This window comes from Pleurodeles waltl, chromosome 10, assembly GCF_031143425.1.
Source record: "Pleurodeles waltl isolate 20211129_DDA chromosome 10, aPleWal1.hap1.20221129, whole genome shotgun sequence".
Classification (NCBI taxonomy): domain Eukaryota; kingdom Metazoa; phylum Chordata; class Amphibia; order Caudata; family Salamandridae; genus Pleurodeles; species Pleurodeles waltl.
Window position 1 is genome coordinate 254,813,825 of NC_090449.1, and position 18,863 is coordinate 254,832,687.

Here is an 18,863-nt window from a genome sequence, read left to right on the forward strand (position 1 = left end):
TGAGACTTATTTACCAACCAGCAGGCCATTCCCATATCTGCCATTCTGGAAGCACTCACTTATGACGGAGTGCCTGAAGATGTATGCATCATGAGCACTCCCAAGGTACCTTGCCAGCACATAGATGAACATCCCCAGATGTTCTACTTTTTCCTGCACATTGAAAGAATATGTGTGCTTCCAATTGCGGTACAGGTGGAATGTAGCAGCAGGAGGCAACAGTTGCACATGAGTGCAGTTCATTACCTGAACACATGTGGAAATCCAGCAATGGCATAGAAGCTCTGCTTGTTTTTAAGTTGTTTCTGCTGTGTTTTGGGGAACATGAAGTACTAGGGTGTGAGGCTTATATAATAGCATCAGGAATGGAGGGGAGGAGTGAGAAAAGTATGGCTGTGATATTCCTGCCTCTCTGGCTTTGGTAGTTTGTAATGAGCCAGACACCAGTATATGTAGTTTTGCCATCGGTTTGGCCTGTAGAGGGATGTTGGTGCACCTCTGTGATGTTGCCTGCAACCTTGGTGCAATCTGTTGCAGGAGCTGGACAATGGACTCCCTCCTGAGCTTGTAATAGGTGATGACCTCCTTCTCCCTGGGATCAATGAGGGCAGTCCTCTGCTGATATATCCGCTTCTTTCTCCTGCACTGCCTCCGTGATGGTGACGAGGGGTGGTGGTGGTCTTCTTGGTGCTCCTAGCTGTAGAATGAGTAGCTACATGGAAAAGTTGAGTTTGACAAAGTGTTTTGGGGATAGTCTACTTATGTACCAGTCATCATTTTTTATGCCTGGGTTGCCGATGCACAGGAATTGTGATGCATTTTGGACTCTAAGAGGCATATTTATAATGCCCTAGCGCCACCTTGCGCCACATTACCGTCATTATTTTTTATGTTAATGTGGCCCAACGAGGCTGAAATCCCCGCTACATATTTAGAGGGTGGCACAATGCATACATTGTGCCACTCTGTAACCCTTTGCGCTACATTATGCCTGCTCCAAGCATAATGTATGCAAAGGGGGCATTAGGTGAGCTGGAAAAATGGCGTAAGGCACCCCCTTTCCACCAGTCTCTCCATGGCGGCTCAACCACAATGGAAAGGCTGGCAGAAAGGCTGTGCTGGGGGCCTCCCTGCCAGCACCCGTGGAATGCGCACTGTCTGCGTTGCAGGCAGTGCACATTCCGTGGGTGCTGTAGTGCTACGGTATTGGCCTTGGCTCCCTTAAGACCAATACTGTAGCACTGTTCCCACTGGGCTGACCGGCTGGAAAGTCATGATACGATGTTCCCGCGAGTCAGCCTGGCGGGAACATTGTAATACGACTGGGGGAGGCTGCCAGTAGGATGCCTTCCTCCTCCCCGCACCTTTGGGGGTTGGGTAATTCCGACCTCCAAAGTCATATTGATTCCCTTGCTCTCTTGTGTGTTGATTTTGTCCTTCCCTAACACCCTACAAGCCTCCATAAATGCCTCCATAATCCTTCTTAATTTCCTCACTTTTTGTAGTAAGTAAACCCCTTTTTCCACTCCCCTGTGTCTCTCCCACATTTACTGTTAAAACCTAGGGCCTGATTAACGAAGGTAACTTATACTTTGCATAATCACTTTTGAGTACGTTTACTACTTTTTGGATATTCACAAGATCTAAATGTAAAGTTACTCAAAAAGTGTACCTTACATGTTTCTACTGCCTGACAATGTCAGAGCTCTCCACCCCAAAGGTGGAGTCTCCCTTTGTGAAAGTATAGGGAAAATAAAAAGTTTATTTAACTGGAAAACAATATTAAAATATTTTAAGTTCATATTAATGTAAAATAATTTTGTATATTTATTTTAAATGTAGAACTAAATACAAAATGCTGTAGTATATTAGCTTTATTTTGAATTACTTTGATTAATTTACATATATTAAGTTAAATGAAAATATGTTATTTTTCTGAAGTTTAAATTAAATAATAAATCCCACAGAGATGAAGAATATGCTTCAACAACTATTAAAAGTGATATATAGAATTAATTATAAGTAATTGAAGTATATAAATGACTAATATATACATATATATATATATATATATATATACATATATATATATATATATATATATATATACATTTTTTTAATGTAACATCATTTTCTGGCGCAGTTTTATTTAATGTCCCTCCCTTCATTATTTTTCGATGGGCTGGTATTACAATCAGTACCAGTGGTTGGCTAGTAATAACGTTAGAAGTGTGATTTGTGAATATCTCTTTTGAAGGAGGGTGACATGCCTTCCTAAACCCGCACAACCCTCCCTAAACGCCTGCTTACTCCTCCCTAATCCCCTCCAACTTGTGTAGTAAAAATGTCCTTTTTCCAGCCACTGCCATGTGTGCTTCCGTGGTTTACTGTTTAAAATAGGCCTGAATCATAAAGGTAACTGACACTTTTGAGTAAGTTTACTACTATTGCCTATTCACAAAATCTGAGTGGAAGTTACTACTGAAAACACAATAGTAAGTCCAGAACTTTACACATGGCCAACTACCAGTACTGCAACAATCTCCCATGAACATAACAGGGGTTGTGAATTACAATAAAACTCCATTGGAAATAAAGGTAAATTGAATTACATTTTTTTAAATTGTTAAAAATATAAATAAATATAATTTGATGTTAAGTAAATATGTAAAAATAGTACAGATTTATTATTTGATTATACAGAGTTGTAATACCCTATTTTTAATTTTAAAATTAATGAAACCATATTTTTACAAAAACATTAACTAAATAATTTTAATTAATTCTATACAATTTAAATAATTATAAATGCATAATAAACATTTTTATTTTAAGACAGGAATGTATTTTTTAATTCAGACTTCCAAAAATAATCTTAATTTTATTTAATATATTTTCATTAATGAAATATTTATTTGGAAATTAGGTTCATAGTGCTGTGGCACTTCCACTATTTTATTGTCATTTAAAATATATGTATAGCATGAATTTACATGAATATTTCATGTAAAATATTCAATACTTTATCATAGGGAGCCTTCACCTTTGGGGAGGAGATGTCTGCATGATAAAATATAGGTAAACATAAAAAAGTTTATTTAACTTGAAAATAAATATAAAAAATACCTCCTCATGAAGGGGATAGCAGACGTATAAACATATGAACCTAATCATAAACATATGGCACCAATTCCCTTGTAATAACATAAATACCTCCTACACATAGACTCTGCTTTTTTCCTGTTTGGCTCATACATCTTGCAGCTACCACATTCTGACTGAAAGACCCAGTTTCTGAAAACAAAGATAAATTTAACTGAGGAGAAAGCCTCTTAGTAAAATTTGCGGTTAAAAAATACAAATCCCTACGTGGGCTGCCTCCATTCACTCTCAGTGGAACATAGAAGGCAGCATTACAGCAGGTGGTGCTGATGCTTTGATGGAGGCGGCATGCACTGTGGGGGGCATTGGAAATAGTGGCAAGGTGAGAGGAGGCAGGTGAACAAGACGTTCTCCATGATTCTGCAGGCACAATCTCTTTCTGAAGACGCATCTAGATCCTGACTCCATCTCACGCCCGCTTGAGAAAGCTGTCCTCTTAACATTGCACCCATACCTACTATATTGGCTGCCTCTTTCTGATAACACTAATGTGGTGCCTAGAAAGATTTTGAACCCCTCTCTGTCTCTCTTTAGGGAAGATAATCCAAAGCAACATACCTTAGTCAAAAAGATTGTCGAGTCAATAAGCAAATCATGGCAATGTCATTTTTCACAGCCAGCGTATGCTCACAATAATACAGAAGCACTTCAACCTAGAAGGGACACACCACCTGCCTACCTCACCTCTGCCACAACCACCTGCACCACTTACATCACCTCTACGTCCACCACCAATGTATCCACGCACAAGACAAGCACACTCTCGAACAATCTCACCATGAGTAGTGTACAGGCAGTGGGATTAATCCCAAAAAACAACTTTTGAGACATTTCTCTATTCTATACCTGCCACTCTCAATGAAAACATTTTGGAAAATAAAATACTGCATACCTTGTTTTTATAAAATACCCTTTGTCTGTTTTTCATCCATGTAAGGTGTTTGATACTGAATTTACTACACAAGAAATTGTTATTTATGTTCTCTTCTTTGTTTACCTTCAAAGTGTACTGGGTTTAAAAATGTGATTAAGAAATTGAAAGAAGATATTAAAGAACTAAGGGCCTTATTACAACTTTGGCAGTCGGAATTACTGCCAAAGCCCCGGGGAGGAGGCAGCCATCATACCGGCTGCTTCCCCCCAAGTCATATCACTATGTTCCCATCAGGCTGACCAGCGGGAACATTGTATTACGACGTTCCCGCTGGTCAGCCCGGCGGCAACAGTGATACGGTTATGGCCTCCCAATACAGTAGCACCACAGCAACCTCGGAATGCGCACAGTCAGGGGCAGTGCAGAGGCCCCCCTGTGATCCCCAGCACAACCTTTCAGCCGGCCTTTCCATGGCAGTTGAACAGCCATAGAATGGCTAGCAGAAAGTGGACTTGTGCTCAGGACGGTGGTGCTGAACTCAGCACCGCTGTGGCTGAGCATGAGTCAGACCACTGTCAGCCCGTTGGGTACCATGTTCCTGGTGGGGACGGCGATATCCTGGCAGTCCGACTGCCAGGGTCGTAATGTGGCGGTGGGACCTCCACCATGGCATTGGCGGCCCTCAGACCACCAATGTCGTGATAAGGGCCTGAGGGCCTGATTATAACCTTGGCGGACGGCGGAGGCCGTCCGCCAAGGTTCCGCCGCCAAATGACCGTACCGCGGTCACAAGACCACGGCGGCCATTCTAACATTTCCTCTGGGCCGGCGGGCGCTCTCCAAAAGAGCGCCCGCCGGCCCAGAGGAAATGCCCCTGCAACGAGGACGCCGGCTCAGAATTGAGCCGGCGTAGTTGCAGGGGTGCGACGGGTGCAGTTGCACCCGTCGCGTATTTCAGTGTCTGCATGGCAGACACTGAAATACTTTGCGGGCCCTCTTACGGGGGCCCCTGCAGTGCCCATGCCATGGGCACTGCAGGGGCCCCCAGGGGCCCCGTGGCACCCCCTAACGCCATACTGTTCCTGGCGGGAGACCCGCCAGGGACAGGATGGCGGTAGGGGGTGTCAGAATCCCCATGGCTGCGGAGCGTGCTCCGCAGCCATGGAGGATTCCCCCGAGCAGCGGAAAGTCGGCGGGAGACCGCCGACTTTCCGCTTCTGACCGCGGCTGAACCGCCGCGGTCAGAATGCTCGTGGGAGCACCGCCAGCCTGTTGGCGGTGCTCCCGTGGTCGGTGGCCCTGGCGGCCACCGGCCACCAGGGTCAGAATGACCCCCTAAGTCCATTGATATTCACAAACTGCACTTCCAACGTTATTATTGGCCAACTACTGGTACAGCAAACTCAACCCATAGACCAGTGCTTCCCAGACTTTTTGGAGCCATGCACCACATTTTAGAACAACAAACCTTTGCAACCTACCTAGCTTTAATGGACATGAAGAGACAATTTTTAAATGTAACTAAACATGATGCGGAAGTGCACTGTCATTTACAGAAAGCACATTTTTCATTGAAATGGCCCCTAAATGTACCCAGACATATAGTTTTAGTGAGAAAACTATTTTGTATACAAATGATAATGTGTGGAAATCGGGTTTCAGGGAATGTTTATCATTTGTCCATTCCCAAGTAAAGTGTCTTGATTTGTTTTTCTTCTATTCAAATCTTTGGGCCTCATAAAGAGTTTGGCAGTCCGACCGCCGAACTCCCAATACAATGGTGGGGTGGAACTGCCAAGCCAGCCACCATTTTACGAACTCCCCGCCGGGCCAGGCGGCAGACAATGTGTAGCAGCATTGGTTCTCAGGGAGAGCCGGGGCAAATGCCGCTGCACTGTGTGTGCCGGCAGCACACTCCGAGTCCACACTGTATGCCAATGCAGACAGTGTGCATTCAGAGTGTGCTAACAGGGGTCCCCGTCCCCCCCTTTCCACAGCATTTCCATGGCAGGGTCCCCGCCATGGAAAAGCCGGCGGGAAGGCAGGTCGTAATCAGCAGGGTGGTGCAGAAATTGGCACTGCTGTGGTTGCCCATGACTTGCACCACCACCAATCTGTCGGGATGCATGATCCTGGGGGTGGCAGAGGTGTGCTGGCGGTCCAACAGCCAGCATCGTAATGTCTGACCTCCACTGCGTGTTTGGCAGTCCGTGGACCATCATACCCGTAATCAGGCCCTTTGTTTCCATCACACGTCAGAATTACAAACAAATTACTTCATTTTTGCTTTCCTAACAGCCGAATTTCTACAGTTCATTTACAGGTATTTACATTTTGTTGTGTGTTACAAAAAATGACATCCAACAGCCTTTCCTTTCACACTCTCTATCCTGCAGTAAGATTCCTACATAATTCACTTTTCTTTTCTTTCTAAGAATACAAAGTGAGAGGAGTCTGTAGACTGTAAAATAAGCAGCAATGTTTCAGAAGACATAGGGCCTGATTACGATCTTGGTGGATGGGGTTACAGCATTACTGTGTGAAATTGTTGGAGGGAATGAGGAAATTACTGAGAGAAGAGGACCAGAAACTACTGATTTCTTAAGTGATTCCTCATTTCTCAGGGAACTGTTAATTCCTCCCTCCGACAAGCTCATGGTTAACCGGTGAATTCAGACTTGCCATTACCCCCGCTACTGGTGACTCTAGAGTCAGAGGTGCGCAGTTCATGGGGAGTAATCTGGGCCACTGGGAATAAAGATGCCTGTACTGAATGCTGAGAGAGTATCAGCTAATGGCAACACTTACAATCCTGCAGTGCTTCATTTGGAAAATAATTTCTGGCGAGCCCAAGGTCTTGCTCAGAAGCTGCAGCCTGCACTATCGAAGTTCGGGGTTCAGAGTACTAAAGCTGCGAAGTCTTGATTCCACCTAATGCCTCCTCCATCTGCCACCAGACAATCTCTGCCCCTTCATCTCACTCTTTCTGGTTCTTTTTCGTCCCTACTTTCTTTGTCATTGTTTTTCCATCTCTCTTGTCCTCTTCTATACCACTTTTTTGTTTTTCTCTCTCTTGCACTGAGTCTAAGTCTAATGAGGAAAATTAAGTGTTGCTCCCCATAGATGAGTGCTGGTGAGTGCCAACTGCAACCGGGTGCTCAAATTAAGCACTGCAATCCTGGCTGCACAGCTAGCATTGTTTGTCTGCATTCTATGTTCATTGAGTGTGAAGTGTAGCTTTAGACCAGACAGGGAAAGTTGTTTTTTCTGTCTGTGTCGGGTAAGATCATTTGGGGTGTGTGCTATGAAAGTCTTTCTACACATAAAGTTACAGGTGGGCATGAAATGTAAAACTCAGCAGGGTAGGAGGCAGAGACCTGGCTCTGGGCCAGTTCGAGGCCTTCTTGGACCAAGCCAAAAACGAGAAAAGTTTTAATGTGACTGCTGCCTGCCACCCATACCCTGTCATTATGCACCAACAATTAAAATCAAAGCATAAACCTTTGGTGTTAAAAAGGAGAGAAACTGTTATCCACCTAGTGGGCGAACTGGTTACTGTATAATGTGAAACCAGAATACCTGGGACTAATCCTGGCTTCCTCGCTTGACCAAATGGTGTGTGATCCTTTGCAAATATTTAGTTTTACAGAGCTTCCATTTTTCGGGAAAGTTCCTTCTAATAGTTGAGTTCAGGGTGTGCACTGTGCAAAAAATAATAATGTGATATATTAAGAAGAAACGCTTCTTCGTGTGAAAAAATAATTTTTTTGCATTTTAAAGAGACCGATCCTACGTTCGCATGATGTTAGTTGCAAGATTTAGGATGTCAGCTATTTTCATGGCTAGGCTGGTGCACCGGCTATTAGAGCCCAGCAAGACCCTTGGACCCATATTTATACTTTTTAGCGCCGCATTCATTTTTTGACGCAAAAGCGGCGCAATGCGGCGCTAAAAAAGTATAATTATGGGCTTCGGTCTGCTCGCCCTGTTAATTTGTTGGTTCGCCCACTTCTACAGAAAGTCAACTATTAACAGCTGTTAATTACCCTTTCCCTTATTACGCTCCTTTGCGCCAGGAGTTAACATCCTCTGCAGGAGCTGACCGCAGTCAATGCTCTAAGCAGTGGGCAAAATAGCGTAATTATTAGAAGGGCCAGGACGCAGCTTTGTTACCGTAATGCGCTGTAGAGGTGACCATTTCATTCTGAGAATGTTGGAGGGTAGGGAGAACTCCTGGCGCCTTCCTCTCCTGCCTCGGGTACCTGCCAGCAGGGGAGCATGCTGCCCCCTTACAATCACTTAGAGAGTGCTGGCGCCGGCAGCAGTCATCCCTCGCAGGCAGGTGGAGGGGCGGAGAGGCTGGGGTCCCGGGGATAGCACTGCTCGGCGCTTCCCTTATCCGTTGTGGCAGCTCCCCCGCCGCCCAGGGCCTGCCCCGAGCGAGCACCGAGGACGGCTTTAATTGCTTTCAGATTCAATAGCCGAGCCCCTGACAAGCTTTGCTCAGCTTCTGCACGAGTTTCAGGGCGTCTAACTCTAACCGTCTACTTCCAGAGACACACGCACCTTCATCGTCGCCCGCCCTGTCTCATCTCCATGTAAGGAAGGGAGATGCCGGCCTTTCATGCCAACAGCCGACCCCTTGATGGGTCTCCCTCATAGGCACCAGACATCATTTTCAGATCCACTAAGCAGTTTTTCACAAAATATGTATTTTCTACTATTTCGTGACAGTTAAGAAGTACTGCTTGAAAGTTCTAAATTATTGCTTCTAGGCACTAAAGTCTCTGTATTCTAGAACCAGACAGCATATTTTAGATTATTGTCTCTATGTTCTATATTAGGAAAGTAGCAATAGTTTTCATGAGACTTCCCTTCCTCATTTCTTTAATTTCTTTACAGATAATGGCCCTCATTATGAGTCTGGCGGTCCTTGGACCACCAGACTCATGGTGGCGGTCTTACTGCCACTGGGCCGGCGGTAAAGACCGCCATATTACAACTTTGGAGGTTTGGCCAAAGCCAAACTGCTGAAATGCCACCCATACCGCTAGGGCGGTTGGACAGCCGAACCGGAGGTGAGGAACGCTGGCCCGGCGGTAGCCGTAATACTGCCATCAGTATTACAACTCAGCAGACCACCAGCATCACGAAAATGCTGGCAGTCATGCACCCGGCGACTGGAATCTCAATTCCTGTCGTGGGCAGACACCCCCCCACAAGACCACACACCTACATTCACACATTCACACTCACCCATGCATTCGCTTACATACACCCCCACACACTCGCACCCAAGCACGAACTCAGATACACCCAATCACTTGCACATACGCACTCAGACACATACACTCGCACACATGCACTCAGACACCCCCTTCCCCACCTCCGCATTCACACAATCATACACAAACTCACACACACACGGCCAGCACCTCCCACCCCCCCTCGGCATACATGCACTCACGCATGCACACACAGACACCCCCTCCCTCCTCCATTCAAACACACTCGCAGACAGCACACTTATCCATGCTAACACCCCACCTGCTCTCACTCTGACATACACACCCCCCACTCGCACATACGCACCCCCTCTGCATTCATGCATCCCGCCACCCCCTCCACGCACGCATACATTCACACACACCCATCCACACACTTCCACACAAACACCCCTACCCGACTGCACGCATACACACAGACACTCCCACTCACTTGCATGCATACACACAGACACCCCCACTCACTTGCAGACTTACACGCACTCAGACCCCCATTCGCACAAAAACATGCACTCAGATACCCCCACCCCAATGCATAAAAACATACACGCACTCACATCCAGACGCCTCTCCTCCCGTCCGCTTCCATTCGGACTCACACACCCTCCACGCACACATACATACACACACGCACTCATGTACACCCATAGCTCTACACATACACATACATGCACATACCACATACATGCACCCAACAACCCCCCCCCCCCTTTCAGACGGTCCACCTACCTGTCTTGGCGAGGCGGTCGTCCGGGAGGGGATGGGTCTCGGCGTTTCCACTGCCAGCACCGCACCGCCATTCAGGAAACCGCAGCGCGTATTGTAATACGGCGGGCGGTGTCCTGTTGGCATGGCAGTGCTGGCAGTGGAAACTCCTCTCTTCCGCCATCGGGCAGGCCACTGGTGTTGGATTTCCGCCTGTAAATGGGCAGAAATCCAAAATAACTCGTAATGTGGCAGTCTTTGGACCACCAACACCGGGCGGTCTTCTGGGGCCCAGGGCATCAGCGGTCTTGTGAAAAAAACAGCTAAATCGTAATGAGGGCCAATGTGTTTTAGTCAGTCTTGGAAAACAGCTGAGTGGGTTGGCAGCTAACCTATGGACCTTCAAGTTCTACCAAGGTTAACTCAGTCATTCATTCGTCAGTCTGAGGTTGAGAAAACGGGCGCCATTGAGATGACTAGTGACAATAAGGCCCAAATCTTTTTCACGGACACTCGTGCAACTCAACAAGACACAACACATAGGGGCATATTTATCATGGTTTTGCGTCTCCTGAGTGCCGCGCAAGGGAGCGCAAGGGCGACACAAAATCTAAGTTAGATTTATCAAGCCACGCAAGGTCACCTGGTGTGGCCCAAGTAACTCAAGGTAGGGCAAATCGCTGCCTTGCGTTAATCTGCCCCGGGGAAATGTCCCATGGGTGGAGTGTGGGTATTCCCATGCATCCACCCATTGATTCTGGTGCATTCCCAGATTTATAAACACTGGTAAACCTTGGAATGCGTCAAAAGACTATGCCTTCCAAGGGAAGGTGCAAAGAGGAGAAATATCTTTACTTTTCCTTGTTGTTATCTCTTTCGATGTGTGCTGTATACTGCAGCATGCTTAGAAAAAGGAAAATAGTGCAAGGGTGCCTGCATTGGCACAAGGCAGTATATTGTGCACCAGCGCAAGGAAAGGATAGGAATGTGATGTATCATGTTAAATATGTCTCATTCCTAATCTTTACCTTTCACTCAGCACAGCAAGGTGACTTGCTGCACTGCTTGAAATAATGCTAAATCTGCCATATAGGGCCTGATTCTGACTATGGCGGACGGCGGAGGCCGTTTCCCGCCATGAACAGGATGGCGGTAGGGGGTGTCTGAATCCTCATGGCGGCGGAGCGCGCTCCGCCGCCATGGAGGATTCCCCCGAGCAGCGGAAAGTCGGCGGGAGACCGCCGACTTTCCGCTTCTGACCGCGGCTGAACCGCCGCGGTCAGAATGCTCGTGGGAGCACCGCCAGCCTGTTGGCGGTGCTCCCGTGGTCGGTGGCCCTGGCGGCCACCGGCCGCCAGGGTCAGAATGACCCCCATAGTGTTTATTTACTTACTATTGTAACAGCATGTTTGCACACCACTAAATTCCATTGCCTTGTGAGAGGGACCATGCAAACTTAAATGCAAGTGGGCCTATGTTTTTATTTTTCTGTTAGCAGTTTTATTTGGTGGTCGGAAAACTCCGACTGCCAAACTCACTGGGAGGAGGCAGTCGTCATGTCAGCTGCTTCCTCCCCCAATCGTATTAGGGGCCATATTTATACTTTTTGAGGCAAAACTGCGCTAATGCAGTTTTGCGTCAAAAAAATTAGCGCCGGCTAACGCCATTCTGAAGCGCCATGCGGGCGCCGTATTTAATCAATGACGTTAGCCGGCGTTAGCCGCCGGCGCTGCCTGGTGTGCGTGGAAAAAAACGACGTACACCAGGCAGCGCCGGCGTAGGGGGATATGGGGCTTGGGCGTCAAGAAATGGGGCAAGTCAGGTTGAGGCAAATTTTTCGCCTCAACCCGATTTGCGCCATTTTTTTCGACTCCCAACCCCCATAGAAATTACTCCTGTCTTAACAAAGACAGGAGTCATGCCCCCTTGCCCAATGGCCATGCCCAGGGGACTTCTGTTCCCTGGGCATGGTCATTGGGCATAGTGGTATTTAGGGGGGCACAAATCAGGCCCCCCTATGCCACAAAAAAAAAAAAAAAAAACACTTACCTGAACTTACCTTAATGTCCCTGGGATGGGTCCCTCCAGCCTTGGGTGTCCTCCTGGGGTGGGCAAGGGTGACAGGGGGTGTCCCTGGGGGCATGGGAGGGCACCTCTGGGCTCCTTCAGAGCCCACAGGTCCCTTAACGCCTGCCTTTTGCAGGTGCTAAAAAACGGCGCAAAAGCGGCAGTACGTCATTTTTTTTGACCCGCCCACTCCCGGGCGTGAATTTTGCCCGGGAGTATAAATACGACGCACATGCCTCGGAGTCGATTTTTTAGACGTGAACGCCTACCTTGCATCTCATTAACACAAAGTAGGTGTCCACGCTAAAAAATGCCGCAAACTCCATGGACTTTGGCGAAAGACGCGTCTAACGCCAAAGTATAAATATGGAGTTAGTTTTGTGTCGGAATTGCGTCAAAAAAAACGACGCAATTCCGGCGCAAACGGAGTATAAATATGCCCCTAGGATTGTTCCACCAGGCTGACCAGTGGAAACATTGTATTACGACATTCCCATTGGTCAGACCGGTGGGAACAGTGCTATGATGTTGTTCTCAGCTCACGTAAGGGAGCCTAGGCCAATACCGTAGCACTACAGCACCCATAGAATGCACACTGTCTGCAAAGCTGACAGCACGCTTTCCGAGGGTGCTGGGCAGGGGCCCCCTGCACTGCCCATGACCTATGGCATGGGTAGTGCAGGGCACCCCACTGTGTCCTCTGCACTGTGTTTATGCCAGCCTTTCTATGGCAGGAACAGGAGGTGTGATCAATCCAGCAGTGCTGAGTTCCGCGTCACTGTGACTGATTACAAGCCTGACCGCCATCAGCCTGTCGGGAACTATAGTCTCCTGGTGGTCTGACTGCCAAGATTGTAATGTGGCGGTTGGGCCTCCTGGAGTGTGGCAGTCCGACCGTCACTGCGAGTCTGGTGGTCCTTGAACCGCCAGACTCATAATGAGGCCCTAAGTGATTTTCCCAGCATCACACGCTATTGAGCCGATGCCAAGACTGGAACCTGGCACCACATTACCAAAGTGAGCAGCTGCGGCTGTTACGCCATATCTTCTCAAACTCAGCCAAAATTTCAGTTCAGTTTCATTTGATTTAATTCCTACAGTGCCTTTGTTCCTTCGTTCGAGGTATTGTGCACTTTTAGATCACCCTATTCGAATATAGGAAACAATGTGAAAAAAAATGCAGTAAGAGCACCAATAATTAGAATGCAGTGGATGCAGCCTGTGGTACCAACTGAAAGTACATTTTCAAAGTTTAGAGACCAATAAAGTAGTAAAACCTGATGAAGCAATAGGGGAAGGGGTAATCCCAGAGAAGGGAAAGTGGAGGGATGGAGAATTAAGAACAGTGATGAACTTGGACAAAAAAGGTTTACAGTGAAATAAATGAAAGTCAATAAGGAGAAGGAGTTGCCTAGGAGAAAAAGCATTCACAGGAACATATAGTAAAGAGGACATAGTAGACAGGAGAATACCAAGGAAAGGCCCACAGATTATGTGAATGATAGCAAAGTCTGGGAAGTCTAGCATGCCATTTTAAGTGAGAAGAATGAAACAATATGATGTAGGAAGATGTAGCACTAAGATGACTAGTTGTTGTTTGAAGTAAGTCAGGGTGTAATAGTAAAATGTATGTAGTACTGAGCAAAATAAATATAGGAATGTGAAAGATGATTTCCCGGAAAGAGGTGGGTGTGATTTTCAGGGATCAAAGGTTATGCCCCCTTCTGGTTTAAGATTTTTTTTAAATTAAAAGGCTCATAAAGGGCATCTTGGAATTCATAAAACCAAGGAGCAACTGAGAATGTACTTCTGGTGGCCAAGCCAAGATGTACCAAGTGAAAGTGTGGCAAAAGATTGTATGGAGTCCTGTAATAGTGATAAGGCATACAAACCCAGAGTACAACTTATGGTTCTGAGAAAGTTACCCACCAAACTATGGACAGATGTTGCCTTAGACACCACAGTGCCTTAGAAAAACAGTGGATGTCAGCAAAAGGTCATAGTGCTTATTGACACGCTTTCAAGGTAGACGGAGATAAAAAGTCTCTAACAATGTTGGGACATGCACAGCGCTAACATTTCTTGATTAAGTTTTATTCATGGAGACTTTTTTGCACTTTGTTAACAGACAATGGTGTCCAACTAGTGTAAAAAAATTGAAATGTTTTTATCTGACAAAGGGATTGCACATAAGAAGTGCACTGTTTATCACCCACAGATGAATCATACGGAAGAAAGGTCAAACCAAGTTCTAAAAAAAGCCATACAAATTGTCATAACTAAGGCAGACTCCACCACAGTTTGTATCATCAGTTGAATAACACCCATGGTAATCCTCTCCCCAGAATCAGGCTCAGCCATTGCCTCATCAGGAACAGGTTCAAGATTATTTTTTTCTGATTTTGACTTGCCTTCTATGCTGTAGGCAAAGTGCAACCTCAATAAGGATTAGCTCTGAAAATTGAGAGACTTTTGTAAACTGAACTATGTGACAATCCTGCTGGGGTACAGGCAGTGGGAAAGAATTGGCTAGAGGATTTCATTTTTTTAAGACACAACAATAATTAAATACCTGTAAATAAACTGTACAAATATTTCAAAATGTATCCACAATTAGGCAAGCACACAAGGAGCACATTTTTTGTAATTCTGAAGTGTGATGGAAAAAAGACTATAATAATATCAAAATAAATCAAGACACTTTACTTGGTGGTGTGCAAATGATAAATATTCACTGAAACCAAATTCCACATATTAACCTTTGTGCACTATACAGTTTATTATCAGTACTAATGCATGCCTGTGCAAATGTAGTGTCCATTTCAATGGAAGTGGGCTACCTGTAAATGACAGTGCACTATGCATTTGCAACAATGTGCTCCAAAATTCACAACAGTGTACATACTAGGTATAGGTATGAGAGGGTTAGAGGTATGAAAGGGTGTTGAAACATGTGGTGCCTGGATGGGCTAATTATTTTTGGCTTGAAAACTCTAGCTGCTAATCTTTTTAACGTTTTAATTTATTTTTATTGCTTTTCAACTGTAACGATTAAAAACTGGTTTTGAGTCCGTTTTTGAAACGATCACAATAGAACAATTGTTATTGCTTTTAAATATACTGCCTGTAACTGACTAAAGATGAGTTTTTTAGCACTCCTTTGTTTTTTTTTATATCTGCACAAGTGCTCAGATAGCACACTTTTTCCCACTTTCTTGGTCATTGACCAGTTATATCTTTTAAAGTGTGGCAATTCTGGAACTATATTGGTGCTTGAGGGTGGTTCCGGGAAGCGGGCTGGCTGGGACACGGAGAGTTACCATCTTTTAGGACGGCGCACTCTGGTGCTCCGGTATTCGTTTTGCTCTGAAGGAATCTCTCACTTTAAAATTATGGATGTAGTGTGGACGTGCAGTAGATGCGTGCAGCAGGTGCACTTGGGCCAAGCCCACCTGCGCCCATCCCGTCCCGACCGCGGTCAGCGCCAGCCATTACGGAGGTTATTCGTCTGGGGGAGTAGCAGTAAGGTCCTACGCCGCGACTGATTTAAAAGGTATAAGGCGATAATATTGAATGTCCGATCCCTGCATAAACATACCCTGGATATTAATGACCTGTTAAAGGATGAGAGTACAGGTCTGCTATTCTTAACAGAAACTTGACTGACTGAGGCTTCCTGCCCGGACCTGCATTTCACTTTTCCTGAGGCTTACATCTGTGTCCATCTGGATAGGGTAGGAAGAAGGGGTGGAGGAGTGGCCATTATTTATAGAAAGATTTTTAGGTGTAATAACTTTAAAATTAATGAGTTGATGGGTGCAGAAGCTCTTGGCTTTAGCATGTTTGTTAGTGGGAAACTTTCCTTCTCGGGGGTACTATTCTACCGCCCCCCAGGGCATCCAGGAGATATTTTAGCCTCTTTTGACCAAGTAATGGCTCCTAAATTTATTTCTTATGTCAATTTCATCATGATTGGTGATTTTAATATTGATTTGGACAAGACTGATGATCCCTCTACTAATCGTATGGTGGAAACTCTGGCCTCCTTTAATCTGGCCTGAGTTGCCACAGGTCCCACACATACAGAAGGCCATGCTATTGATGGTATAATATTGAAAGTTTCCTTGAAATGGGAGACCGCTCTCTCCGTGCCTAGCTTTGAGCATTATGTAATGCCTTTTACCTGGCAGTTTGACGGTGCTAAGAAACTTCGCCCACTTGCTCCATTAAGTGAGGATAGCTGTTGGTGCTGGGTGTCCTTTGGGGCTCTCAGGAACATTCTGTTGGAGTCAAACCAGAAATGTTATGTTCAGCAATGGAAAGGGACATTGCCATCATGTTGTGGCTTAGGATGGAAGCTGACTCAGTAGGCTACTAATACCCACTCCGTTCCCTGGCTCTTATTGGACCTAGCTCGGAAAGAGCAGCGTGTAAGAAACTGGAGAGAGTTTGGAGGAGACACTACCTTGAACAAGATAAGGCTAAATATAAAATGGCCTTAAGAAATTATCATAAGAACATTAAGAGAGCCCGTGGCATCTTTTATACGCAATGCATTGATGAGGCACATAACAACGGGAAGGAGATTTTTACAATTATTGCTAAGTTTACTGATCCCAAAACTACTTCTCCGGCACTACAGCATAGTCAGGCTTTTTGTGTCCACCTTAGCGATTTTGTGAGGATAAAATCCTAAAAGTTCAGGCCAATTTAACTGGGACAAATTATCTATCTGGAAACTATGAGTAGGGAGATGTACCTGCCCCTCTTGCCCCCCTCAAATTGATGTTTTTTCTGGTTCCATCAGTGGGGGAGTTGATAACTGCCTTTACAAAATGTAAATCAGGATCTCCTCTGGACTCCATTCCACATCACATTTTGAAGTTGATTGCAGATATTGTTGGTCCAGTTTATCAAGATCTGTTAACTACTTTTCATCATTCGGGTACTTTACCGGAGGATTTTAAGTGAGCCAATGTAATTCCTCCACTCAAAACGGTCAACGGCGATTCGGAATCCCTGGCTAACTTTAGACCTGTCTCCATACTCCCAGCAGCTGCAAAAATCATGGAAAGACTTGTAAATCAACAGCTTACCGTTTTCCTTTTTAAAAACAACTTGCTTCACCCCTCCCAATTGAGGTTTAGAGCTTGCCACAGTACTGAGTCTGCTCTATTAGTGGTTTCTGAGTTCATTAGGTTTAGTTTTGACTCGGGCCTCAAAGTAACCTTGGAGCTGCTAGAACTGCCTGCAGCATTCAACACCGTCGATCATAACATCTTGCTGCATAGGTTTGAACACTTCAGAGTGACAGGTTCAGTGCAGGGCTAGTTGAATTCCTTTTTGGAGCAACATGAACAGGTGCTTTGGATGAAACCATATGCCTCAGATGCTAAGAGGTTGAGGTGGGGGGTTCCGCAAGGCTCCTCCTTATGTCTCACACTCTTTAAAACCTACATGTCCCCTTTGGCATATTTGGTGGAATCCTTTAACATCAGAGTTATTTCGTATGCGAATGACACCTCAACTCCTGCTCCCAGATGACAAGGATTCAATAAAGGCCAAGAAAGCATTTCCTAGTTGTATGGCTGCAATGTTGGAGTGGTTGAGGGACAATAAGTTGCAATGCAACCCCGATAAGACCGAAGTCCTATTGTTTGTTCAAAATCCCCTTCCCGTATGGACAGGAGCATGGCCTAAGACTGTCCCCCCACAACCCCTGCCAACGGCAGTGGCTAAAAACATTGGGTGTTATGTTTGACACCCAACTTTCATATGGGGGTCAGGTCTCAGCTGTAGTAAATTCTTGCTTTTAGGTTTCCCGCATGATCAAGAAATTCCTTCATTATCTTCCACATTGTGCTCAGGTGACTGTGGTGAGGACACTGATTCTCTTTAGGCTGGACTATGCCAATGCTCTTTATTTGAGCCTTCTGGATTACCTGACCCAACAGTTACAAGTGATGCAGAACATGGCAGTCTGCCTATTGTTTAAAATCCCTGGATGCTCCACAGTGTTCCCATTTCGGGAAAAAGTTCACTGTTACCAGTGTGGCAACGCATAATGTATAATACAATGTATAAGGCTCTGACTATTGCACACCTAGCTTTTCACAATAGGTGCCTAATTACCTCAATGAGAGGATCCGGCGAGACACCTACAGACCAGCAATGCCGGCTTAATTGAGGTCCACCACTTTTAAAGGCAACGTAGTGGAGGCTCCTTCTTTACAGTTCTACCTGCCAAGTTGTGGAACTAACTGCCCGCACATTTAAGATCTGTTACTGTGGAAGATACATTTAAAAAGGAGCTGAAAACACTCCTGTCAAGCATTAGGGATGAGCAGTTCTGGTTAGCCTCAGTTCAATCCTTCTCCAGTACTTGAAGCACTGGGACACTCTTTTTGCTGTGCCTTATAGAAGAACCTTTAATTAATTCATACTACACCATTACCCATCTCCTCATGAGTGATCATGGCTCATTTGCTAAACTTATTCTTTGTGTGACACTTTGGATTTTCACAATTACTATGACCTATTGATACAGTATATCTTTCGGGCAGAGAAAATATGCTTGTAGACAATCTCAGTCATTCTTTTTTTACTTCTCAAGATCAATAGTACTGTATCCTGGGGTATTCAAACAGATATTTTTCAGATTTATGGCCTTCTGGTTGGATCTTTTCATTTCTAGGGAGAATGCCTATCTTCCTAGGTATTGCTGTCTCTGTCTGACTCTGGAGTCATAGGCAGTGAATGCGTTCTTAGTA